General features: G+C 42.2%; 4 protein-coding genes across 12 annotated transcripts in view; 2 read left to right on the top strand and 2 right to left on the bottom strand.

The window, feature by feature from the left end:
• The window catches only part of LOC311091393 (uncharacterized protein), a 354,781-nt gene that overhangs the window by 47,686 nt on the left and 286,085 nt on the right, over positions 1-21,010 (top strand). The gene's annotated exons all lie outside the window — the stretch shown is intronic.
• LOC311091343 (uncharacterized protein) overlaps positions 1-21,010 on the bottom strand; it is a 530,654-nt gene that overhangs the window by 236,483 nt on the left and 273,161 nt on the right. The gene's annotated exons all lie outside the window — the stretch shown is intronic.
• Positions 1-21,010, top strand: part of LOC311091398 (uncharacterized protein) — a 171,044-nt gene that overhangs the window by 112,164 nt on the left and 37,870 nt on the right. The window lies entirely within an intron of this gene.
• LOC311091399 (uncharacterized protein) overlaps positions 1-21,010 on the bottom strand; it is a 116,571-nt gene that overhangs the window by 72,693 nt on the left and 22,868 nt on the right. The gene's annotated exons all lie outside the window — the stretch shown is intronic.

The raw sequence follows: 21,010 nt of genomic DNA, 5'->3' as shown, positions 1-21,010 counted from the left end.
TGCGTGGCTGGATATTAGACTCATGAACAATAATCACGTTGTTTGCATTCGCCAAAATTGATTAACCGAAATCAAAACGTGGACAGTGAAAGGAAATTACCGTTAGCGCGAGACGAGTCCGGCTTGAAGCGGAAGCGACCAGACGGCAGAGGATGTTCGCAAATCAAACAATGATTTGTCTCAAAACAGTGATTAAAAAAAGCTGTGATTGGATGATGACAGGTGTCGGTGATCATTCTCAAGTGTCGTGGTCAGCACTGCTGCTGTTGCTGTTGTATCAGTCAGTGGTTTATCAGCTTGTCAAAAAACGGGACACGAGAGGTCACGCAAGGGACAAATAAATTAGGCCCAAAATGCGGGACGTCCCGCCTAATTCGGGACAGTTGGCAACCTTAGTGACAGTATCATCCTAAACCAGCAACCCTTCGCTCAACACCACCATCTACAGGCCGATGAGTGTACAGTCACTAAATGTGCACATAAATGAATTTATTTTATACCCCCCCATGGATGAAATTTTACGAAACTTAGCATACCCCCAGAGGATGTCAAGTTAATCATACACATGAAATATGGTGCAGTTCTGAACATCTCAACTGAAGATAGGGACGATTAAAGCAGAATAATATTGCATTTTCATTTTTTATGGGAGGGGCGCAAATCACAAATGAGTGATTATGGGCTAGGTTGATGTGGGCCCTTAAGAGCAACATACCATAAAAATTTCTTCATCCTCGGTGCCACGGTTCAGGTAGTTATTTAGGAAAAACTGCATTTTTTGGGTTTGGGGGGGCCCAGCGTGGGGGGGGAGTGGCCCCCGGGGACCAAACGAAATTTTTCCGTACAAGTCTAGTGGGGCTACATGCCCACCAAATTTCATGTTCCCCGGTGTTTCGGTGTCCCTGGTATCGTTGACGAAAAATTCACGGGGGCCCCAGCACGGGGGGGGGAAGTGGCCCCCGGGGACCAAACGAAATTTTTCCGTAAAAGTCTAGTAGACCAACATACCATAAAAAATTCTTCATCCTCGGTGCCACGGTTCAGGTAGTTATTTAGGAAAAACTGCATTTTTTGGGTTTGGGGGGGCCCAGCGCGGGGGGGGAGTGGCCCCCGGGGACCAAACGAAATTTTTCCGTACAAGTCTAGTGGGGCTACATGCCCACCAAATTTCATGTTCCCCGGTGTTTCGGTGTCCCTGGTATCGTTGACGAAAAATTCACGGGGGCCCCAGCGCGGGGGGGGGAGTGGCCCCCGGGGACCAAACGAAATTTTTCTGTAAAAGTCTAGTAGACCAACATACCATAAAAAATTCTTCATCCTCGGTGCCACGGTTCAGGTAGTTATTTAGGAAAAACTGCATTTTTTTGGGTTTGGGGGGGCCCAGCGCGGGGGGGGAGTGGCCCCCGGGGACCAAATGAAATTTTTCCGTACAAGTCTAGTGGGGCTACATGCCCACCAAATTTCATGTTCCCCGGTTTTTCGGTGTCCCTGGTATCGTTGACGAAAAATTCACGGGGGCCCCAGCGCGGGGGGGGAAGTGGCCCCCGGGGACCAAACGAAATTTTTCCGTAAAAGTCTAGTAGACCAACATACCATAAAAAATTCTTCATCCTCGGTGCCACGGTTCAGGTAGTTATTTAGGAAAAACTGCATTTTTTTGGGTTTGGGGGGGCCCAGCGCGGGGGGGGAGTGGCCCCCGGGGACCAAACGAAATTTTTCCGTACAAGTCTAGTGGGGCTACATGCCCACCAAATTTCATGTTCCCCGGTGTTTCGGTGTCCCTGGTATCGTTGACGGAAAATTCAGTAAGGTGACGAAAAAAAAAAAAAAAAACAACTTTGACAATCCCTATATGACCGCTTTCGCTAGCTACGCTAGCGGCGGTCATAATTATTTGAAAAAACAAAATTTCAGTACAAAAAAACATTTTTATTGTTAAAATTGTGATTTCATAATATTTAGATCCAACTGGAAAATCTTGTGAAAAGATATCTTTCAGTTAGTCAAATAGCATATTGAGAGTGAGGAGTCACGTGCCGATAGGAGCTCTATAACGTTAGCCATCTAGTAGCTAAAATTATCATTTTTTACTTTTAAAACTACATTTTACAAAATATGGGCAAAAAGTTTACACTAAACCATGTAAAATTATCCATGTTATCCCCATGAATGAAAGTTAGAAATGTGGGTCTTTTATAAAGTGAATTTTAAATAAAATGCTGTTTTTTGTAAAAAGCCTATTTAAATAAATATTTATTTATTTAAAGAAATTTAAAATATATCATAAATCTTCCAAAAACTGCACAAATGTTGAGTAAAAACATTAATAAACAGTGTAAAATTACATTTGTAAAAAAAAAAATATATATTATTCTGTTACAAAATTAAATGTTATTGTCTGGGGACAATAAGATACCCAAAGATAACTAGTGTCGTCCCAAATGAAGATAATCAGAGGGTTACACAAGTGGCAATTAAAGCAACACAGACTTTCCCAACGACAAAAATAATCATCTCCACCATCCTTCCCAGAACCGATCTCCACCCCCGCACTATACAGAGAGTCAGCACAGACATCTCACGTGGATGTGCTGGACTGCCAAACGTTCATCTGGCACATCACCCTACACTGGACATTCACAATCTCCATGACCACATCCACCTACGTAGAGACAGTGTGAATGTTTTCGCTAAAAATCTTAAAGATGTTGCCCTTGGCCGAACCCCTGGCAGTCCCTCAAAGAGTCAGAGAGAATCCAACAACCCTCAACCAACGAGACGCTTCATCCCAGCCTCAGCACACAGCATCTTCCTGCCGCACCCACCTGAGCCCTGGAGACTCCATCGCCCCGGCCCGCTGTACCCACAGCCTGAACCCCAACGCCCACGCTTCCGGCCTCCACACCCACATCCCATACACGAACATCCCCGTCAGCATCAGCAACGCCAAGACCCGAGGCCACCATACCAGCGGAGGAAACAGCCAGGACCCAGAGAAGCCCCGGCGCTGGATAACAACACCTCGACAGCGCAGAGGTCATCAGCCCCACAGCCAGACGTCCACAGACCCGAGCAGGAGCAGCTGAGCTACGCTGCAGCCCTGAAAGGCCCAAACGACACGCACAGCGCCAGTCTGAGAGAGATCAAGGACATGCTCAACTTGATCTGCACACGGCTGATGGACTAGTCGTCAGTAAAAGACACCAAATTCAACAGATGTACTGATGTGTATGTATGTGTATGTGTATATATATATGCAGTGCTCGCAAAATCACCTGCCCGACGTCTCGGGGTTATTGTGTTTTCCAGTCGGGCTACCAAAATGTATAACCGGCCTGCACGACGGGCTATCTGAAATAGTGTTCGCTTCAGTCTTGTTATAATCAGATTCAGCGCGTTCTTCTTCAATTCGCAGCGGCGTCGAGCTAGCAGAGGACAAGGTGTGTGTGTGTGTGTGTGTGTGTGTTCACCTGAGTCTCATTGGTCTGTCAATGTCAGAATATTTGAGATGACCAATCAAATCAAAGTAGGCGGGCTTTATATACACAGAAGCTGCTGAGCGCGTATTTGAGCAGAGCGACTGACGCTTCAGTTGACGGTCAAGTGCGAGATAAGCTGTAAGTAGCTAAACTAAACATTTCATATTTGACAGCTTTTTTAGGTCATAAATGTGAAACGACTGACAAAAATAATCAGGCAAATGAATATACTTTTGTCGAATTTCGCCATTTTGAACTGAAAACAGGCCTATGTAACGTGACTAATAATTAGTTTACTGTCATTGTGAGGAGAGCATTAACAGAGCATTAACAAAGCCGTTTTCATGTTAGGCACAAGATTAATAATGAATGTGTATATGTTGAGAATTAATATACAATTTGTAGCCTTCAGTAAATTAAAAAAGTTCAGCTTTAGGAGGGGAAGAGACAGGGCAAGATGAGGAGACTGAGAGAAAAAGAAAGAGTGATGGATAAGAAGTGAGAGCAGGTATTGGCACATAATCTACTGTCATGGTTTTAAAGCTATTTCTTATCCTTTTTGGCCTTCAAATGTCTTGAAATGGACATATCAGAGAAATACAATTTTTTTAACCCCCTAATAACCTTAAATGTAGGACCTCTTTGATTATAAAGCCCTGTCTACGGCCCTGTATTAGGAATAAGATCAATAATGAATGTGTACATACTGTGAATGAATTTAATAAACTTAGTTAGGCTACCTAGCTTTCAGTAAATGAACGCGTCTGAGAAAATTATTCATAAATCAATCTATCAGTTGACCCTATGTTTACTTCACTGACAGACAAAAATGAAAAGCCTATATCAGTCAAAGATCAGCTTTAGGAGGGGAAGAGACAGAGCAAGAGAAAAACAAGAGAAAAAGAGTGTGATGGAGATGAGGAGAGAAAAATAATCAGCTGCCCACTTACATGGTTTTAAAACTATTGTTATCCAATTTTTTTGGCCTTCAAAACATCTTAAAATGCAAATATGTAGATCAGAGAAATCAAAATTTTCTCGGGGGTGCCCCTGAACCCCTGACTAGCCTACCTTACATTCGGGACCTCAGTGATGATAAAACCCTGCCATCTGCATGTTAATGAAACTTAATAGTGAGCATTAGACCCTAAACTAAAGTGTTACTTTTTATTTATTTATTTTTTATCATACCCTCATTGGGGGCTGAGCCACAGACACACACTGATTCATGTTCACACACATTTCAGTTTAGTTAGAACCAGATGCATATTTGTTGATATTTTGTGTTTTGAAAAAGTTTTTGATTCATTGTTTTGACTCCTAACCAATTTTCTACATTAAAAATTGTCTTTTTATCTGGGCTAGTAAAATTCATTTCGGGGCTACCAGCGATTTTGAAATTTTGCGAGCCCTGATATGTATATGCGCATATATGTGTATATATATATATATATATATATATATATATATATATATATATATATATATATATATATATATATATATATGTATAGGCGTGTACGTGCATGTATGCAAAAAAATAAAAATAAAAATAAAAAAAACACTAACGATAACAATACAAATATGTAAAAGTATGTATGTTTACATGGTGCACATAGATTTTAAACGGGTTCAAGTTGAGTTGGTTCTATTCTAGAGGAATGTTAAAATTGTTTATTGACCGCATGAAACCACTGACAATCACAGTTTGGAACATCCAAGGCATTAACTCATCAAGTCTTGGATGTAAAATCAAAACCTTGGATTTTAAGAAAAGTGTTTCAGATATAGACATAATAATCTTACAGGAAACGTGGCGCAGAACTGATGAGGTCACTCTTTGTCCCCCAGGGTATCGGGAAATACTCATATCGTCCCAAAAAAATGAAAAAGTTACACGTGGGAGAGATTCAGGGGGCATCATAATCTGGCACAAACTTGAAATTGATAAGTACATCCAACTAATCAAAAAAGAAGAATCTCATAATTGGCTCAAAATCAATAAACAGCTCAGTCAAACTACAAAAGATATATTCTTATGTGCTCTTTACATTCCTCCCTCTGAATCTCCTTACTATAACGAGAACATCTTTGAGACCCTCCACAGCCAAATCAACCACTTCCAGGCCCAGGGAAGTGTGCTGATGTGTGGGGATCTCAACGCCAGAACAGGAGCCCTACCCGACTACACCACAGACAACGGGAATAATTATATATTTGGACAGAGCTTTCAACAAAACAATGTTAACTTTTCAAGGACTAACTCTGATGCTCAGGTGAATAAAAACGGCAGGCTTCTACTTGAGCTCTGTCGAAGCCTCGGTCTGTACCTCGTCAACGGCAGGGGGCGAGAGGGGACTCTCTAGGGAGATACACATACAGCTCATCTCATGGTTGCTCAACAGTGACTACATGATCACAGACTTAGATATATTCTCTTTCAGAGCATTCACGGTCAAACCACTAACACCCCTATCGGATCACAGCCAAATTACTCTGTATCTAAAAAGGAAAGAAAATACTAACATACACCCACAACCCAGTAAGCTGTACAACATCAAAAACATCTACAGATGGGTTCAAAACAGCACTGAAAAATACCTGACCGCACTCGACCACCCCCAAGTGTGCTTACTCATGGATAACTTCATAGATTATGATTATCCTCATAATGAAGATGGTGTAAATCTGGCTGTAGAAAACATAAATTACATATTTGATTATCTGGCAACAATATCTAATCTTAAAACCACTAAGAAAAAACATAAGCTAAAACAAAAGAATGAAAAATGGTTTGATTCGGATTGTAAAAGAATAAAGAAAAATTTAAGACAGCTTGCAAATCAAAAACACAGACAACCAGACGATTCAGATTTACGTTTTCATTATTGTGAGGAGCTTAAAAAATATAAAAATACACTCAGAAAGAAGAAAGAACAGTACATCCAAAATCAGCTCAAAACCATTGAAGAATCTGTCCAATAAAACAGTTTCTGGGACAACTGGAACCTCCTAAATAATAAGAAACATGAACAAATTACAATTCAAGACGGAGACACCTGGAAAAATCAGTTTGAACAACTTTATAGCAAATTTGACATGAATATAAAACAAACACAAATATATGAAAAATTAAACCATATAGAAAACATAATTGGCAAACACCAAAATCCACTAGATTACCCAATCACAGAAGAAGAGCTGATGGATAAAATACAGGCTCTGCCAACAAAAAAGGCAAGAGGACCAGACGGCATCCTTAACGAGATGCTTAAAAATATAAACCCCAAATTCAAATTGGCCATCATGAAACTGTTCAACTTGGTTCTGAGAGTTGGCCATTTCCCTGACACCTGGAATAGCACTATTTCATAACGCCCATATTCAAGAGTGGAGACACATCAGACCCCAACAGTTACAGAGGCATCTGTGTGAGCAGCAATCTGGGGAAGATGTTCTGCAGCATCATCAACACGAGACTCGTCCACTTCCTCACAGAGCACAGTGTCCTGAGCAAAAGCCAGATCGGATTCTTACCAAATTTTAGAACATTAGACCATATCTTCACCCTGCATACCCTGATCGATAAATACATCAACCAAAACAAAACCAAAATATTTGCTTGCTTTGTAGATTTCCAGAAGGCCTTTGATTCGATTTGGCATGAAGGCCTTCTTTCTAAACTTCTAGAATCAGGTATCGGGGGCAAAACATACAGCATTATAAAAACAATGTACTCAAACAATCAATGTGCAATTAAAATTGGCCATAAACAAACTGAGTTCTTCACTCTAGGGCGTGGTGTGAGACAGGGCTGCCCACTATCACCGACCCTCTTCAACATCTACATTAATGAACTGGCGAAACTCCTGGAAGAATCAGCAGCTCCTGGCCTCACACTTCACGACTCCTCTATAAAGCTCCTGCTGTATGCGGATGATCTGGTCCTGCTGTCTCCAACAGAAGAGGGTCTACAGCAGAACCTGGACACCCTGCATCAGTTCTGTCAGACCTGGGCCCTGACCATCAACCCAACCAAAACTAAAGTAATAACGTTCCAGAAAAGACCCAGATGTCAGGGAAAGGGACACAACTTCACCCTTGGTATGACCAAACTTGACCATGTCACAAGCTACACATACCTCGGGCTGAAGATAAGTGCAAACGGAAACCTAAATTTGGCCGTGAATGAACTGAAAGAGAAAGCAAGAAGGGCCTTCTATGCCATCAAGAAATCTGTCCAAATTGAAATACCAATCAGAATCTGGCTCAAAATATTCCAATCAGTCATAGAACCAATTGCATTATATGGCAGTGAAGTTTGGGGTCCTCTCCTAAATCACCAATTCGACAAATGGGACAAAAATCCGATTGAAACCCTGCATGCCGAGTTCTGTAAGAGTATCCTGAGAGTACAGAGGAACACACCCAACAACGCATGCAGGGCAGAATTAGGCCAATACCCTCTACTAATACATGTTGAGAAACGAGCCATCAAATTTTGGAAACATCTAAAAATGAGTGACCCCAACTCTTATCATTATACAGCCCTTAAGACCCATGAGATGAACACTGAGAAGAGCCGCTCATTCAGCTGGTCCTGAGGCTCCACACACAGACGAACACCACTAACACTAATCAGCCTCAGGACACTGACACCCTCATCCACACAATCCGGCCCAACCACATTATAAAAGCTCAACGAGAGCATTACCTGACCTACTGGACTCAAACAACACAAAAACAAAGCAAACTAGAATGTTATTTGGCCCTAAATAGAGACTACACAACCGCAGAATACCTGAGTGCAGTGAAGGACTGCACACTCAGAAGAAGAATGATGAGGTACAGACTGAGCAATCACAGCCTGACTGTCGAGACGGGCAGATACAGGCAGAACTGTGTGTGTGTGTGTGTGAGTGTGTGTGTGTGTGTGTGTGTGTGTGTGTGTGAGATACAGGCAGAGCTGGCTGCCCAGAGAGAGACGCGTCTGCCCGTACTGTGACCAGGGAGAGGTGGAGACAGAGCAACACTTTCTCACCAGCTGTCCCAACTATGAGGACATTAGAGGGACTTTTTACACAAAATTTGAAATACTTTGCCCTAACTTCCTAAAATTGAACAACAAAACACAATTTCAACACCTATTAGGTGAAAAAAGATATTGTATCATACTAGCGGCAAGATACATCGATGCCCGTCACAAAAAGAGAGAGTTGACGATTATTCAGTGATGCGCTCACACACACACACTCGTACACAAAACAAACACACAAACACTTACACACCAAATTCTAAATTGTTCACAGAATTTTTAAATGTTCATAAACTGTTCTACTATTTTTTCTTATTTTTATTTATTATTTTTATTTAATTGAATTATTATTATTATTTTCTGTACTGAATGTTCAAAATCATTTTCTATGCTGTTTTGATGCTTTGGCAATACAAATGTATTTTTTGTCATGCCAATAAAGCTTTATTGAATTGTGAATTGAATTGTGTGTGTGTGTGTGTGTGTGTGTGTGTGAGTGTGTGTGTGTGTGTGTGAGAGTGTGAGAGTGTGAGAGTGTGTGTGTGTGTGTGTGTGTGTGTGTGTGTGTGTGTGTGTGTGTGTGTGAGAGAGAGAGAGAGAGTGTGTGTGTGTGTGTGTGTGTGTGTGTGAGAGAGAGAGAGAGAGAGAGAGAGAGAGAGAGTGTGTGTGTGTGTGTGTGTGTGTGAGAGAGAGAGAGAGAGAGAGAGAGAGAGAGAGAGAGAGAGAGAGAGTGTGAGTGTGTGTGAGCGCGAGAGAGAGAGGGGGTGTGTGTGTGTGTGAGTGTGAGAGAGAGAGAGAGAGGGGGGGGGGGTGTATGTGTGTGAGTGTGAGAGAGAGAGAGAGAGAGAGAGAGGGGGGGGGTGTTTGTGTGTGAGTGTGAGAGAGAGAGAGAGAGAGAGAGAGAGAGAGAGAGAGGGGGGGGTGTTTGTGTGTGAGTGTGAGAGAGAGAGAGAGAGAGAGAGAGAGAGAGAGAGAGGGGGGGGGGGTGTTTGTGTGTGAGTGTGAGAGAGAGAGAGAGAGAGAGAGAGAGAGAGAGAGAGAGAGAGAGAGAGAGAGAGAGAGATAGTCATCTGAGAAGCCATGATCTGCATGAGCTCTTAGATTTTCTTCTTTGTTTGCTATTTTGAGAAAAGAAATAGACCGAAAATCTACAAAATCTAGAAGAATACCACATACAGACGTGAAATTTGATGAAAAGAACTCAGAAAACAGAGTATTTTTATTTGTAAACAAAAATAATCAACGCAGAGAATCAGAAGATCAGACTTCTAGCAACAGGCCTGCTGGAAAATTGGAGGGAAAGTTTAAAACAGGAAAAGAACCACAGAGGGAGAAGCAGTGACTACAACTAAAACTGCACTGGAAACCTTTTTTTGGCTTGTTTGCTTATTTTTTTCCAAATATAAGGGCATAAAATTGATCTTTTTATATTTTTATAAGCTAAAAATGCTAAAAAAGCTAAAGCTATGGCTAGCCCACACTCTGACATTCCTCAATGTATCAATAGGCCTTTATCACAACACAATAGAACGCCGGAAGTAGCCGCGAAGCAGTGTACAGCGTCTTCCGGTTATTGCATTCACCATGGCTTCATGTTAATTATCACTGGACTACTTCGCTCTCGCGTCTCCCAAAAGTTTCATTTTTTTTTTGTTTTCTTGATTCCATTTGAATGGTTTAATTAAATTGTTATAACCAATTGTTTAAAATGTAATGATTTAAGCAAAAATTTCTTCAAAGGTTAACCAAACTTTTATTTTGACGGGTTGCCGTGTAGACCTTCTCTCTGTGTTTTATGATGATAGTTTATCTCAAATTAAGCCAAAAAATGCTGCTGAAGTGACTCTCAGAGCGGCTGTGTTGATGAAGTGCATTAATGTTAATAAGTAAGGCTGAAAAAAAATCACGAGCGTCATGCGTGCCTCAGTGTGTGTGTGTGTGTGTGTGTGTGTGTGTGTGTGTGGTAAATGAAACGCGTCGGTGCCATTCATTCACAGAGACACGCAGAACATGCACGATTCCTATTTAAATAGTCTTTATGCGGTTTAATATTGACAGACACTGGTCTATATCGCGATTTTATTTAAGTTTACTGCCCTACTTTTCATCTAAATGTGTAACTAAGTAACCACCGGAAGTGTGAGTACACTGCTTGGCGATTTCGAACGTTCCGAAACCAGGAAATGAGATAAAGGCCTATTTAACTGAGGCAGAGAGAATCAGCCAATCAGAGCAGCAGCTGCAATCAGCCCACTGCCATATGCAAATGAGCTGCCCCCTCACCACCATACAGTATCCCTCTGAGGTGAAATCTGACACCGCAAGGAAAACCTATAAGCAGAAACTTCTGACAAACAATCCAGAGACTCTGTTTGCAGATCTGTTCAAAACTGGAGAAGTCTGCAACCTCATTTTCTTCTCTGATCACCCCAGCGCCTGGCATAAAGCCATCATCAACCATTACCCCTCTGTAAAGAAAGAAGGCATCTGCAATGGCTGGAAAGTCAAAATCAGAGAACCCCATGACCCTGACAGCACAGTGATGACTGTGAACATCTATAAAAATGGCACAGTCATGGTACAGGGGGACCTGAAAATATTCCAGGCGGACTACAGAACTGTCTGAAAGCCTATTTGTTCAGCGCTGAAGTTTTCTAAGTGCGTTTGAACCATAGACTGTAAAAAAAGATGGACGACGCCCCTTCGCTCTCTTCCATTGATGAGAACTGAAGCCGCCAGAGTCCCGATATGGCGCTGACATCTTGGAACTTGAGTCTGCGCAGTAGCGATCTCGGGACCAGACCTGCGCAGTCGTGAGCAGGAAGTAAAGCCGCGAAATCAACGCTCCGCCCTCACTCTCGCAGAATGCACTCGGGGAGAGAGGATTCTGCACACTTTTTTAAAAATTGATTGCAGTACGTCAAGAGGCTTGTTAAAATAAAGTAAATACAATCTCCTCAGTCCTCCGAAGATCCCGAAAAAATGTCCGTTGGTGCTTCAGTGACTACTTCGCTCAGAGAACCTGTCAATCACAGCTGTCAGTCATGACGTTACACCACCGCATCACGTAACTAACTAAAAAACAACTTATTTTTGAAAAAGACACTTGAACTAACATCAGCGTGATAAAAACGACAGCAAATGAAAGAAACCACCTTTGGAAAAAAGATATTTGAAGTGTAATTTAATTGTTTAGTTGGTCTCATGTCCCGTTGAATAACATGGGGAGGCGGGGCTTATGACCTATACTAGGACCAGCCACCGGGGGGCGATCGAGACGTTTTGGCTTCACTTTTCAGGGCTTGTGCGGCACGCTTGGTTTGAACGCTCCATCACGTGAACTGCGCCTGGACAGGAAATGCAGCGCGCTGCTCAGTTGTTCGTGCTCAGGGATGATGAGAGAAGACTCAGAGACCCTTTTCTTTACTTTCGTGTGCGTTTTATGAAAAGCAAGTAAGTTTTTACTACTGTTGCATGTTTGTACTGCGTTGTGATGAATGTTTTGAAATTCATGTATGTTCATGCGAACTAGTTTTATTTGTTGAGCTGCGTGACTAATTAGTGTAGTCATGATGCCAGAGCGTGATGTAATATGCGACATGTTTCCTGTGTGCAATAATTAGCCCTCTATATGTCCATGTAGACTATTGTGTTAGTTATTTAGAGATATGCTTCTGTGTTTGAGTGCAGTGCATTTACTGTTTATTTGGTACTACCTGCATCGAGTGTTATAGTGATAGTGTCATGCCATAGACTGTAAAAAATATGGACAAAGCGTCTGTGACGTCACCCATAGACTTTCTGAAGAACGGGTTTGAAGCCGTTTATGGGGGGTATGGGCGGCGCCATCTTGGAAAATCTTGGGAAATCCTAACCCCGCCCACCTTCTGACGCAGCGCACGTCACTCAGCTCGCTCTGCTACTCCGGTAATCTCGGTGTATATTTTAGGCAACGAAATATGTTATCACCATACTAACTCTTTTTCCGTTTTCATTTAAAGAAATCTTAAACATTATAGCCACACAAATGTGGTCCAGGGAACGCGTATTGATTAGATTCACTGCACATAACGTTTGCCTATTTATAAAAAAACGAAATATAAAACATAAACCTGCCTCTTTTCGTTTTAAATATAATATAAAAATATTAAACATTTTAATATGGTCCAGGCAATATGTGCATTTGTACTAAACAACAGATTTTGCAGTAAACACCTTTACAGATCATCTTCGACAAATTAAAATTTAAAATGACAAAACTCAACCCAGTCTCTTTTTGTTACATTTCACTTTTATCAATATTAGCCATTATAAAAGTATAAGTAAAAGGTACAAGAAGCTATACAAATAAAGCAAACAATTCAGTCAAACATACAAAGTCAGCGCTCTAGTCTAACCATACAACGGTAAAGTTAAAGTTAAATAGCTTATAAAGTTATGAAACTTCACTTTGCTCTCAGCGAAAACGATTGGCCAGGGACCAAATTATAGATTCACAAGACCAAAAATCGCCCATTAGATATAGACAAGACGAATTATATCTCATGTTTAACCACTACAGAGACGCCAGAGTCCGCGGCGAACGCCAAAACGACTAGCCGAGGAAAGGCTGTACCAGGCGGGAAAAAAATTCACCCCCCTCACAGTTGTCAGGCACTCGGAAGCTGTCGAAAAATACAATAAAAGTCCATGGGACCAACCTGTAAAAACATGAATTTATGCTGTGAAAACTGACATTTTAACATGGGGGCTATGGACATTTGCTCCCTTTTGGGACCTCCCTCTAGCGGATTTTCGATGTATTGCAGTTTTTCGCACTTCCGGGTAGGCTTCATTTTACAGATCAGAATGTTGCCGCTTGTGTCATGCTGCATAGCCACTTAAAGGTGCAGCAGTATAGATATTAAAGGGCATATAGTGACATATTTTGTTGCACTGTATTAACGTAAATTATTATTTTCTGTACTGTACTGTTGTGAATGATGACAATGAGCATAGTATAGTATTCCTTTATTTGTTTATTAATCAGTTATTCTTACCATTGCATTATTTATTTTTCTTTCTCCCTGTTTAGACCACATACACACTTATACGAACTTGTATATTGGCATCCTGATCTTGAAAATAAAGCTGATAAAGGATTCTCTGGCCGGAATCTTTCTGTAGTGCTCCCATCCTATACGAACCACCAGTCCATACTTTACAAGAACAATAGGTGAAACTGTGAAACATGAGAAAGCTGTCCTATCTGAAAGCTCGTCATCTGAGCAGAATCCACCGATCAGTAGGGCTGGTCCGAATACCATTTTTTGAGCTTCGAAGCTTCGGTAGTAATGAACATCGAATATTCGAAGCTTCGGAGAGAGGGGGCTGAACATATTCTTCTCTCTAATAAAGGCAGGAATCTCTATGTGTCTGTATGTCCGTTTGCATAATTATTATTTCGAGAACCGTTCATCTAATCGACTTCACACGGGAGTGCAGTGTCGCATTTGGTGCAATATATGGACACGCGAGACGACACATTCAGAATTTAAACTTTTAGTAAACTACAGAACAGCGCGAGCGGGAAGCGGCGCGCCTCACGCGGGCAGGGCTTATATTCTCCGAAAACGGACACTGCACTAGTGATATAAAACCATAGACTGTAAAAAATATAAAACGCACACACACAGGTCTGTTAAATTAAGCAATACTTTTAAGGTAGTCTAATATTTTTCTGACTAACAAATTGCTGACACAGTAAAGGGTAGAATTAAAAAAAAATGTAAATAAAATAAAGAAAAAATGAAATTTAAATAAAGAAAAAACGAAATTTAAATAATAAAAAACGAAATTTAAATAAAGAAAAATGAAATTTAAATAAAGAAAAAACTAAATTTAAATAAAGAAAAACGAAATTTAAATAAAGAAAAACGAAATTAAGTTAAATTAAAAATGAGATTAATTTAGATTGATAATAACGGGTAAAAAGGCTAATACATTTTGTTTCTATTATTCTATTTTCCACAATGTCAAAGCAACGCAGCTTAACCCAAAACACAAGCACTTCGGTCCATACAAACTCCGCTGTTCTGCTCTAGTCAGAGAACACTCCCGTCGGTTCTATTTCTAGCATGCACGTTTTCCGCGTGGTTCGAGCCGCGCCTGAGACGCGTGTCTCATGCAGGCAGTGTGCAAACTCCAACCTGTTAACATGGGAGCCGAAATAAAAACGGACACGCCACGCAGCCAGTGAGTCGCCGGCCTTATTCAAGCGCGAATGAGAACCGTTTCGTGAGGGATCCAGGTGTGCAAAAAATAAATAAATAAATAAATATTCGAATGTCAAATTTTCAAATCGAATACCAACCCACCGAATGATTATTCAAATATTCGGGTCCAGCCCTACCGATCAGCACCTCAGACCCACTCCTGCAGAAAGAGTTGAGCACATCTCCCCTTCCCTGCTCAGAGCTGTCCCTCTCCTACAGGAGCACTTCACCAAGCTGGAGATGGAGATGGTGCAGCTCAGAGAAACTGTGCTGAAACAGCAGCAGTCAGACACATGTGCAGCTCACACTGAACTCCAGCAGAACACCGAGCTCTTAACACAGAGACTGTCAGCCCTCACACAGCACATGAGAAAGCTTCAGACAGAGAAGGACAGCTATCAGTGTGAGCTGACCGCACTGAGACTCCAGCTAGAGGACAGAGAGCAGTCCACAGCAGAGATGAGGCAGCAGCTGAGAGAGATACAGGAGGAGAGAGAGCAGCAGCGCAGTGAGATCCAGGCCCTGAGAGAGCAGCTGAGAGAGCTCCTCCTGGCCAGAGAAGAGCCAGAGCAGACCCACAGAGCTCAAACACTGCCCTCCAGCCCAGAGTCGCCGAACACAGGGAGTCAACACCCAGCCCTCAGCGCAGAGAGACCCGACCCAGCCCGCTCACAGCCGTCACAGCGCCCCCTGCCAGACTCCTCAGCACAGCAGCCCTCGTCTCACAGCAGCCCAGCACCAGCCAGCACAGAGGAACCTGAAATAGCTCTACTCATCGATTCAAACGGCAAATTCATCGATGTAAAGAAACTATTCCCCCAGCACAGAGCTGTTAAACTCTGGTGTCCCACCACTGACAAAGCCCTGGAGCTGGAATTGGAAGAAAAATTAGGAGTCCTTGAGTCCAAGAAAGCCTGTGGTGTAGACGGCATCCTGAACGAGATGCTGAAACACACAGACCAAAGCTTCAGACTGGCCATGCTAAAACTGTTCAATGATGTTCTGTGTGTCGGGTTCTTCCCTGAGATCTGGAACAAGGGCCTCATCAGCCCCATCCACAAGAGCGGAGACAAACTAGACCCCAACAACTACCGAGGCATCTGTGTGAACAGTACCCTGGGGAAGGTTCTCTGCAGCATCTTAAACGCCAGACTTTTACACTTCCTTATGAAGCACAATGCCTTGAGTAAATGCCAAATTGGCTTTCTTCCAAAATGTCGCACATCCGACCACATTTTTACATTACAAACACTAATTGACAAATATGTACATCAAAACAAAGAACAAATTTTTGCTTTTTTCATTGATTTCAAGAAAGCATTTGATTCAATCTGGCACGAAGGATTATACCTAAAGCTTATCGACAGTGGAGTAGGGGGGAAATTCTATGATTTGATCAAATCGATGTACACAGCCAGCCAATGCGCTGTCAAAATTGGAAACCAAAGAACCGAGTGTTTCCCCCAGGGGCGCGGAGTGAGACAGGGCTGCAGTTTAAGCCCCACCCTCTTCAACATCTACATCAACCAATTGGCCAATACGTTAGAACATGCTCCCTTTCCAGGTCTCACTCTCCACGACACAGAGATCAAGTGTCTTCTCTACGCAGACGACCTGGTGCTCCTGTCGCCCACTAAAGAGGGGCTTCAGGACAGCCTGGATCTGCTGGAGGATTACTGTCAGTCCCCTGTGCCACACACACACACACACATACACACACACACCAAGAGCTGAGCGTAGCGAGGAGTCCCCTGTGCCCCACACACACACACACTCACACACACTCACACCAAGAGCTGAGCGTAGCGAGGAGTCCCCTGTGCCCCACACACACACACACACACACACACACACACACACACACACCAAGAGCTGAGCGTAGCGAGGAGTCCCCTGTGCCCCACACACACACACACACACACCAAGAGCTGAGCGTAGCGAGGAGTCCCCTGTGCCCCACACACACACACACACACACACACACACACACACACCAAGAGCTGAGCGTAGCGAGGAGTCCCCTGTGCCCCACACACACACACACACACACACACACCAAGAGCTGAGCGTAGCGAGGAGTCCCCTGTGCCAGCTGGTGCTGAGACTGACTGAGCTCTCTCCTGCAGAGATCAGCACGCCTCAGCACACACACACACACACGCTCACACACATTCGGCCTGCACAAATTATCAACACAGAACAAGACAAGTACATCACCCACTGGACGAACACCATTCAAAACCAACACAAACTGGAATGTTATTCGGCACTAAATCGAGAGTACACTGTTGCGAACTACCTGAGCACAGAGAGTGATGTGAAGCTCAGGAGAACCCTGACGATGTACAGACTCAGCGAGCACAGCCTGGCCATCGAGTGTGTGTGTGTGTGTGTGTGTGTGTGAGAGAGAGACTCAGCGAGCACAGCCTGGCCATCGAGTGTGTGTGTGTGTGTGTGTGTGAGAGACTCAGCGAGCACAGCCTGGCCATCGAGTGTGTGTGTGTGTGTGTGTGTGTGTGAGAGACTCAGCGAGCACAGCCTGGCCATCGAGTGTGTGTGTGTGTGTGTGTGTGAGAGAGACTCAGCGAGCACAGCCTGGCCATCGAGTGTGTGTGTGTGTGTGTGTGTGTGAGAGAGAGACTCAGCGAGCACAGCCTGGCCATCGAGTGTGTGTGTGTGTGTGTGTGTGAGAGACTCAGCGAGCACAGCCTGGCCATCGAGTGTGTGTGTGTGTGTGTGTGTGAGAGACTCAGCGAGCACAGCCTGGCCATCGAGTGTGTGTGTGTGTGTGTGTGTGAGAGAGACTCAGCGAGCACAGCCTGGCCATCGAGTGTGTGTGTGTGTGTGTGTATGTGTGTGTGTGTGTGTGTGAGAGAGACTCAGCGAGCACAGTCTGGCCATCGAGTGTGTGTGTGTGTGTGTGTGTATGTGTGTGTGTGTGTGAGAGAGACTCAGCGAGCACAGTCTGGCCATCGAGTGTGTGTGTGTGTGTGTGTGTATATGTGTGTGTGTGTGTGTGTGAGAGAGACTCAGCGAGCACAGCCTGGCCATCGAGTGTGTGTGTGTGTGTGTGTGTGTGTGTGTATGTGTGTGTGTGTGTGTGTGAGAGAGACTCAGCGAGCACAGCCTGGCCATCGAGTGTGTGTGTGTGTGTGTGTGTGTGTGTGTGTGTGTGTGTGTGTGAGAGAGACTCAGCGAGCACAGTCTGGCCATCGAGTGTGTGTGTGTGTGTGTGTGTGTGTGTGTGTGTGTGTGAGAGAGACTCAGCGAGCACAGCCTGGCCATCGAGTGTGTGTGTGTGTGTGTGTGTGTGAGAGAGAGACTCAGCGAGCACAGCTTGGCCATCGAGTGTGTGTGTGTGTGTGAGAGAGACTCAGCGAGCACAGCTTGGCCATCGAGTGTGTGTGTGTGTGTGTGTGTGTGAGAGACTCTGCTCGCACTGCATTCTGGGAGTGACGGAGACCGAGCTGCACTTCCTCACAGAATGCCCAAAATTATTGTTTTATGTTATCAGTATTATTATTTTTGCAATATCTAGCCAAGATAATATTGTAACGAGGTTCAACAGTTATGGGAAGAAGGAGGCGGGAACCGGCGAACATTCAACATTTTAATGATAAAAATAAACCAAATACAAAATGAAAGTAAAAGCCAGCAGCCCCTCACGGACGACTGCTGGCCATACAAAACAGAAACAAAACACAACATAAAATCAGGCCTGTCCTCTCTCGCTCTTCACTGTCGTCGCTCCTCCTTTATGCTTCCGCTCCTCCGTGAGAGATTCGAGACCGGTGCGTCTCGCAGGTGTCGCTCATCAGAGTAATCACGCCACCGGCTTCATGCCGCTCTCTCACGGCCTCGGCCTCGTCCTGCTCGCCACATATATATATATATATATATATATATATATATATATATATATATATATATATATATATATATATATATATATATATATATATATATATATAATACTATCCTTTTTATTTAATTTTAACTATTATTATAATTCTGTGTACTAAATGTTCTAAATAATTTTCTGTTGTTATGATGCTTTAGCAATACAAAATGTACTTTTTTGTCATGCCAATAAAGCTTTCTGAATTTAATTGAGAGAGAGAGAGAGAGAGAGAGAGAGAGAATTTTTTTTACAATTTTTACAATCACTTTATTAAAAACAATTATCCCTTAACCATTCAACAATTAAATACATTACATCAATTCTCTTACAAAAGCAATTTGTCCATCAACAACTGAGCATAAAATGCTACAACACCACTGAATTTCAAAAACATTTATCGTACTCATTAATCTATGAAAATTAAAATCAATAAGGATTCTTGCTTTTACCATATTTCTGAAAACAAAAACAACATCTTGTCCTGACTTTATTTCTTCTAGTAATATAAATAGCATATTTGGCTTGTCCCACCATAAAATTAACAACATGCCATTTTGACTTTTGTTTAGAACTATAACCAAAACCAAGAATGAAATCTCTCTTTGTAAAACAAATATTAAAATAATCAAAAAGAACTTTTAACAGCTCAAAAAGAGGGTTAAGTCGATTACAATCCATAAAAACATGAAATATGGTTTCCCTCTCCAAACAAAAAGGACATTTGTCACTTACAGTGGGGTTTATAGTGGATACAAATGCATTCACTGCTATAGCTCCATGTAAAATTCGCCATTGTAGGTCACCAAGTTTTTTTGTTAATGGTGGTTTGTAAATTGCTCTCCAGACAGGTTTAGTTTCATTGTTAATTCCTAACTTTTCTCTCCATACTGTATCTGTTTTCAAACTTAAATTGTGTTGATTAATAACTTTTACAATACATTTATACAGAGTTTTCCCTTCCACTGTACAAAAATCAATATATTCATTCATTTTAGTACATAACAGAGAGCAATTGAAAACATCCCCATCAATAGTGGGAAGAATTTCAATATCTGGAAAAAGATCTTTATTATCAGGAACTAAAGTCCCCGCACCAAACTTTATCAAGATACTTCTTAGCAAAACGTACTGATCGAACCCCTATAAGGGTGACAATTTGTTCAGGACTTTTCAGGTCATATCCTGATTCATTACTTTAACTTAAAGATCCTTTTACTCAATAACAAATCAGTTACTCCAGGAAAATCAGGTCCAGAAACATCAAAACGAGCTCCAAAAATAAGCGGCTCTTCCAACAACCAATGAAGAGAAATTGCCGGTTCCATCCACCGATTTTGAGAAAGACCCCACACTTTAAACAAACCTTGATAGAAAGCAGGAATTCCAGTAAAATTCAATCTTTTATAATCCATTAAAAACAATGTTAAATCCATGTCCATATTGCCCACTCTCCTCAAGATGCTTAATGCCAGTGGTCTCCATGCAAGTGAATAAGGTCCCATTAAAATTTTCTGTATATATTGGAGACGGTAAGTGGCTCTTCTGCTTACGAGGTTTACTAGTCCTTGCCCTCCATCCTCCTTAGGCAAATACAAAATGCTTTGAGTAGTCCAATGATAATTGTCCCAAAAAAAGTTTACCAGTTCTCTTTGAATGTCCGCAAGAAGCGTATTTGGAGGGTCCACACAAACAAATTTATGCCACAATGAAGATGCTACAAGATTATTAATAACAAGAATACGCCCCCTATACGATATCTGGGGGAGTAGCCATTTCCATTTTTCAAATCGTCCTTTTATTTTCTCAAATAACCCTTCCCAGTTTTTTTCGTAAAAAAAAACTCTCATTCCCCAGATAAACACCAAGATATTTTAACCCTCCTCTTTTCCAAAGTAACCCTCCAGGTAAAGTGGGAGGATCTCCACTCCAATTCCCCACTAATAGAGCTTCGCTTTTCCCCCAATTGACTTTAGCAGAAGAAATACATTTAAAATCATTAACAATTTTTCCCATCTTATCTACATCATCTTTTCCATTTACAAAAACAATAACATCATCAGCTTAAGCAGACAAATATAAAGGATTATAACAATTGGGAAAAACTAGACCTTCTAAATGATCTCTTAACTTTTGAAGTAAAGGTTCAATAGCTAGGGTATATAACATACCAGACATTGCACATCCTTGCCTAACTCCTCTCTGAACTTTAAATGGAGCACTCAAACCACCATTAATCTTAAGGACACTCTCAACGTTACAATACATAGTCTTAATCATTGATATAAAAGAAGGGCTAAAACCAAAAGCTTCCAAAGTATTCCATAAAAACCGATGTTCAACT

This window comes from Abramis brama (genome assembly GCF_963993115.1).
Source record: "Abramis brama genome assembly, chromosome: 10".
In the NCBI taxonomy this organism is placed as follows: Eukaryota; Metazoa; Chordata; class Actinopteri; order Cypriniformes; family Leuciscidae; genus Abramis; species Abramis brama.
The sequence above is the reverse complement of the archived record's forward strand: the minus strand, read 5'-3'. Positions and strand labels throughout refer to the sequence as shown.